Raw genomic sequence first — 7,149 nt, 5'->3', positions numbered from 1 at the left:
CTTCATTGTAAGCACCATAGTTGAGAAATCCTTTGGTATGTTTGGGATGGGGTGGAGTATAGCCAGCAGTGCAAGGTACCATGTGTTGTGTTACTGACCCTACCCTAATCAATTATTGTACCCCACTGTAGGGTGTGACCTGGGGATAGTTTATTGGATTATTCCTTACTTGGTATTCTGCTCCCACTTTAGGGTGGTACCTAATTCTTTTCAATAAAAGCAAGGGTCTGAGGAAGACTGGGGCTCATTCTTTGGTCTTCGCCCACTGAGCTGCACTCCATCTTAGGAGCAGAAAGCTTTTGTGGTTTGAATTCCTTGCTTGAGCACTGGATTTCCTGAACCCATTCTTGTACCTTTTCATTGTGTGAATTATTTTCTGCGGATCTTTACAACTGGAACTGTTCCCCCTGACCTAATCGGACAGAGGAATGGGAACTGCCCATTTGGAACTACCCACTTTTTCTGCCTTCTAGTGATAATTTTGCTTCATGAGCGAACCCAGGCAAAGCCCTTTGCTTCTCTTTTCTACTGCACATGGATGGCCTGGTTTTGCCAGTTCTGGTGATCTGCATTAGCTAAGAAGGGAAGACTTGGAGGCAGCACCCTGCGATGCTGTGTCTACTATATCACTTACCAGAAATCCCAGGCTGAGTACCCACACCCCTGTCTGATTCCATGACTTAACTGTTCCCATCTACATAACCATTTCGTATTCAAATGTTTCCAGGTCTACCCGCACCTGCACATAGACCCAGATGCTCTCCTTCCCGCACCTGCCAGGCCAGGACCTCTGCATCTACTCCTCTCTTCCTCTCTTCCCCTCAGGATGTCTCGCGCTCAGCAGCAGTCAAACTATGCCAGTTTTCAGCAGTTGCCTTATTGGCTGTTAAAGACTTTGGCCAATGCCTTCCAGCATCTCACCGGCCACACCTCAGGGTGCCACTCCTTTGACGCCACCACCTAATCTAATGTCTGGCGCTGACATCTAATGCCACAGATGGCTGCCCCCCTTTGGATTTTTTCCATTGAAGGCGCAATGGCTCTGCGTTTGATAAAGTCTAAATTTCACTTAAAAAATGTAGGATTTCAGATGATTGTCACGGAATAGAGACAATTCCCAGGCAGCAAGACGAACAGCCTGTTATCAATTAAACCTAAAACTAAGGCACCTACTGGAAGGCCAAGCCACACCTTTTCCTTCTCCTTCGGTGGGTCTCAGAGGCTTATGGGAAATGTAGTCTTTCTTGACATTCGCCTTTGTCTACTTAGGGCAGAGCAGAGTCTTATGGGAAATGTAGTCTCCCTCGACATTAGCGCTGGTGTGGCGGTGCAGTGGATTGTGGGAAATGTAGTCTCGACTTTGGCAGGCTGAGGCGGGGCAGGCGCGGAGGCTTGTGGGAAATGTAGTCTCTCTTTATTACGCACGACGCGGCCGCCGAGGCTCAAGGGAAAAGTCTCCAGCGTGAGCCTCGCGGCTGGTTCTGCGCCTGTGTGGTCCCGCCTGCGCCGCCATTTCCCCTCCCCGGGGCTCACGTGGAAGGTGCTGGAGGGCGTTGTAAGGGCGGAGTAACGAAAAGCGTAAGTGCGCGAGGGGAGTGAGTTTCGCCGTGTCTGTGACTGTGACCGGCCACGGCGTCCTCTGCGCCGGGCGGGCCCGACTGTCGGGCCTGGTCGCCATTACAGTGGGAGGGCGGGAGATCGGAGGGCGCCGTCCGCTGCGTGGGTGCCTGCAGGGCCTCTCCGGGCTTCTTGCAGCGATCGAGGCCGGCAGGGACACGGGGCTCGGTGGGGGATCGGGGACCCTCGATGCTTGCACTGCAGGGAGGGCTCCTGCCTGTCTCCGGACCCCGCAGCACTTGCACACACGTGTGCACCTGGGGCACAATGCGGGACAGAGTGATGGCTAAGGATTGGTGGAGGTGATTGGGGGAGCCCGGGCTCTGTTGGCACGAGGCAGGAGGGTGCAGGGAAGTGAGGGGAGTCTAGCCCCAGGAACCCAGACTGGCGGGAGAGGCAGATTGCAAGGGCCTGGAGAGGCTGTCTGGGCCCTGGCTTGTCCTGGACCTGGGGAAGAACCTCCAGGCTCATCCTCTGTAGGTGGCTCGGGGGGTGATGGCGCCTGAGCTTCATCCAGTGCATTTTCCCTGGTGCTGGGGTGGAGAACAGACCTGGCATCCCTGGTGTCTTTTTCTTCTTCTTTTTTTTTTTTACAGTGGTTCTCAAATAATGGGGCGCGCCCCCCCCCCCCCAGGCAAAGGGGCGGCGCGTTTGACCTCGGCAAACACTCATAACAAGCTAGACCCCGTGTTTTTGTCTCTGTAAGTCTCTGGAGCTGAGAGTTGCTGTGTCCTGCTTCAAACCCCGCTTCGAAAAGCTATGCATTGCAAAACGTGCTCATTGGAGCCATTCATCCAGACATCACCTCTGATTAAGAAATCAGCTCAAATTATTTTATATATTTTTGTTTTGCAGGTTAAAGTATTTTTTAAATAAAGATACTATTTACAGTCGTGCAGGGGGCGCGAAAAATGTTTTCTTCTTTCTAGGGGGGCATGACAGAAAATAATTGAGAAGCACTGCTTTAGAAGAAGGTTCTCTAGAGAGCTGGGTGCTGGGGCCAGAGGGCTCGTGGGACAGGTCTGCGAGAACTTCAGAGCAGGAGTAGTGGGGTCTGATGCTCCAGGTGAAGGCCAGCAACCTGGGACACCGAATTTGTGCATTTACACAGCAACTCATCGGCCACTGGCTAGTTGCTTCTGGAAATCCTGGGGTAGTGCTTGGAGTCTGAGGAGTATTTGTTTTGTTTCCCAGAGTCAGGGCCCCACCTACCCTGTGTGGCCTGCCAAGACTGGTTTACCTATACTGGAATGTATCCAGCATCAACTTTCAAGGAACTTCTTCCATTGCAGAAGGGATATTTGAATTAGGTGAAATTTGGTGAATCAGATCCTGGGAGCAGCAGGGGCCTCCTGAAGGAATCGTTCTGTGACCCACTCTGCTATCCAAGTGCGAGAGTCACAGGCTGAAACACACTTTGCATGTTCAAACAGCTCTTTATTTTTATTTTATTTTATTTATTGTGTGTGTGTGTGTGTGTGTGTGTGTGTTTTGGGTCACACCCGGCAGTGCTCAGGGGTTATTCCTGGCTCAAGGCTCAGAAATTGCTCCTGGCAGGCACGGGGGACCATATGGGACGCTGGGATTCGAACCGATGACCTCCTGCATGAAAGGCAAATGCCTTACCTCCATGCTATCTCTCTGGCCCCAGCTCTTTATTTTTAATAAGATTTTGATTTTTTAAAAAATGGCTATGGAAGGGGTTGAGGCAATAGTACAGTGATTAAGTGCTTGCCATGCATGCAGTTGACCTGGGTTTGATTCCTGTCATCCTATTTGGTTCCCTGAGCACCTCCAGGAGTGATTCTTTAGTGCAGAGCCAGGAGTAATCCCTGAGCACAGCCAGCTGTGACCCCCCCCCCAAATCAAAAGACATCTGAATAAAGCATTTGGTATAAATGAAGTGTGAATTAATTTGTTATTAAGGAAAAGGATAAAACCCATAGCAAGCTAGGAACAAGCAGATCTTGGCCACTTTGCTAGTGGCCAAGCAACTGGTCAGAATGGAGAAGACTGTTCCACCATAGAAGAAGTTTGAAGAAATGCTAATCCTGGGAACTGAGCAATAGCACAGCGGATAGATAGGGCGTTTCGCCTTGCTTGCAGTCGACATGGATTCTATCCCCAGCATCCCATATGTTCCCCTGAACCTGTCAGGAGAGATTTCTGAACACAGAGCCAGGAGTAACCCCTAAGTGCCACTGAGTGTGCCCCCTTATTCCCCACAAAAAAACAACTAAAAAGAAATGCTGATCCTTTTAGCTCAGGGACTCCTCCAGCCTCTGTGCTTGAGAGACCTTGTAATGCCAAGATCAAGCCTGTTCTTGATCTGGTCAGTTCTTTGTGATTTAAGCCACATCCAAACCCTGATGCTGGACATGAGGCTAATGACCAGGAGGCATGAGTTGGACTAGATTAGAAGGTCAGGTAAAGGCTCAAGAAGTAGTGTTCATGGCAGGATTGGACCATAGGCAAAACCTGTGTGTCACTGCTGCTAACTCATTGTTCCCAGTCTCTGGGCTGCCTCAGAACAGTGGACACAGTCTATGACAGTGGTGGAGGGAAAATGTACCTGCCATTGACTGAGGAGCTATAGGGAAATAGGACCTTGGTGGAGGGTAGCAATGTGGGTGAAGAGATTATTGTTGGAACAGAATTCCTGAAAATTCTAACTATTAAGTAAAGAAGAAAGTGTGGAGGAAATAATGCTATGAGTGTAGTTCTGCCTCTTAACAGTCAAAAGTTTGGTTTGAAGGGGCCTGAGGGTTAGTAGTGGGCTGGCTGCTTGTCTTTGCATACTGTGAACCTGGGTTCACTCCCTTGCACTGAATGTGGTCCCCTGAACACTGCTAGGAGTAAGCCCTAGCACTCCTTGTTTTGAAGGTATGATTTGTATGCATCAGACATTCAAACTTGAGCCATATCATCCACTCTACCAGTTTAGTCACGTTCATTCATGGAACCATTTTTTGCCAGACTGGAGCTTCCTTAGCATGTTTTAGAACATTGTGCTAGAAATATCGGTCCTGTTTGCTCTGCTTTCAAGGAGTTGGTGATAGAAACATATTTCCCACTGGAGCATTAAGTTAGTATTAACTGTAGAAATCTGTTGCACTGGGGCTGGGAAGGTGGCGCTAGAGGTAAGGTGTCTGCCTTGCAAGCGCTAGCTTAGGACAGACACAGCAGTTCGATCCCCCGGTGTCCCATATGGTCCCCCCAAGCCAGGGGCGATTTCTGAGCGCATAGCCAGGAGTAACCCCTGAGCGTCAAACGGGTGTGGCCCAAAAACCAAAAAAAAAAAAAAAAAAGCTGTTGCACTAATTGATTTTTTTCAAATGCAAATAAAACACAGTACCCTGCTTCTGAACAGCTCTTATCTGTGGTGTAAACAGTCGTGTCCATCTACATGATCTTCTGTGTAAGAACCACCTTAGCGCAGTTCCTCTGTTGGCCTTTGCTGTGCATTTTAGCTATTCCACATATGTGTTTATTACATTTAGTGTATAATTCAGGCCTTTCTTCCCCATTGAATTTGCTTAAGATTTATTAAGTTTGGCAGTTTAGATATATTACTGAGCATTGTTATGGGAGTCATTAGCCATGATTCCCTGCTTTAAAGAATAAACCAGTATGTTTGCCTGAAGTGCCGTGGTCTTGCATTTTCTTTTGCTGTGAGTTTTCATCCTGTTACCTCGGTGGCAGGTGGCCGTCACCTGTGCTGTGAACAAGCAGTTTGGGCCTGCGTGAATTCATTTATCCATGAGGGTCAGTGTGGCTGTTCACCAATGCAAGTGGCTCTGGGGAGAACTGACTTGCAAGACCTGTTTTTTAGGACTAGGGGTGACAGTTATAAGATACCACTTTCCCAAGCTTTCTCATTCCCAGGCACAAACCAGGATGCTAGGAGCTGGGAGTGGCCCTGGAGATTTAAAACCTTAAATCTGGAAGAAGAGCTGCAGTGCTTGCCCCTCTCAATGTCTTGGCAGCTCCTCTTCCCTAGGGCTATGAATAAGCAACTCAGCGCAGGACCAGCCTACAGGATGCAAGCAGCACCTGGCCATAAGGGTCTGTCCCAGTCCAGACTCCAGACCTTAGTCATGTCAAGGGCCTATATGTGGGGTCCCATCTAAGGAAAGGCATGGAGACCCAGGAGAAGTACTACGTGGGCTTTTTCACTGAAGAAAAAGCTCATTTGTCAGTCTTGCGAGTTTTCTAGTTTCCTCATGAACTTTTCTCCTGCTTTCAGTTCAGTGAATTATTTCACTAATATGTGTAACTATGGACTCCTTTCTCTCATTCATTTCTGACCAGAAGAGATTCTGTTAAGGGCTGGAGAGATAGCATGGAGGTAAGGCATTTGCCTTGCATGCAGAAGGTCAGTGGTATCCCAGCATCCCATACGGTCCCCTGAGCCTGCCAGGAGCGATTTCTGAACATAGAGCCAGGAGTAACCCCTGAGCGCTGCCGGGTGTGACCCAAAAACGAGAGAGAGGAGAGAGAGAAGATTGATTCTGTTAGATGCATATGGTGGCTGGATTGGCTCAAAGCTGGTGTTGGAGATCTTTACCCCATCACTCCCATTTCCTGAATAGCAGGAATGTGAGTTCTGGAGTTCAATAGGATACCTGTACTGCTTCCTAGGTGAGGTGGGACACCTGTGATATCACACTTTAAGCACAGTTGTTATCAAATTTCTTGGCCCTTGTCTTACGGGAGGGGATACCTTCTGCTACTGCAACCTAGTCATGTCATAGATAGGGTGCAGCTCCTCCCAGCACCGTGCCTGGGGCTCTGTCTTCATGACACGGGGGATCTCGTGATGCTGGGCATGGAACCCAAGACTCCTGTATGCAGAGTCAGTGGAGCTAGCTCTCTTTTATAAAAGACACTTTTATAAACATCAAGCTTTTGGAAGCTTTCAGTTGAAGGAGGAAGGGAAAGAGGGAAGAGAGAGAGAGGAGAGAGGGAGAAAGAGAGAGAAAAGATTTTTTTTTTTTGGTTTTTCGGGCCACACCTGTTTGATGTTCAAGGGTTACTCGTGGCTCAGCGCTCAGAAATTGCCCCTGGCTTAGGGGGACCATATGGGATGCCGGGGGATCGAACCGTGGTCCTTCCTTGGCTAGCGCTTGCAAGGCAGACACCTTACCTCTAGCGCCACCTCGCTGGCCCTGAGAGAAGAGATTTTATTATAAAATAATTGGCTGGGAATTTGCTCAGCTCTGTGATATATACTTTTAAAATCTTAAACCTTTTAGGAATTTTTTTTTGGGGGGGCTACACCCGGCAGTGCTCAGGGGTTACTCCTGGCTGTCTGCTCAGAAATAGCTCCTGGCAGGCTCGAGGGACCATATGGGACACCAGGATTCGAACCAACCACCTTAGGACCTGGATTGGCTGCTTGCAAGGCAAACACTGCTGTGCTATCTCTCTGGGCCCACCTTTTAGGAATTTTAAACTAAATTTTATCTCACCTTATATATATAATATATATATATATATATATATATATATATATATATATATATATATATA

The sequence above is a fragment of the Suncus etruscus genome, chromosome 7, assembly GCF_024139225.1.
Source record: "Suncus etruscus isolate mSunEtr1 chromosome 7, mSunEtr1.pri.cur, whole genome shotgun sequence".
Taxonomy (NCBI): domain Eukaryota; kingdom Metazoa; phylum Chordata; class Mammalia; order Eulipotyphla; family Soricidae; genus Suncus; species Suncus etruscus.
Note: the sequence above shows the minus strand (reverse complement) of the source record.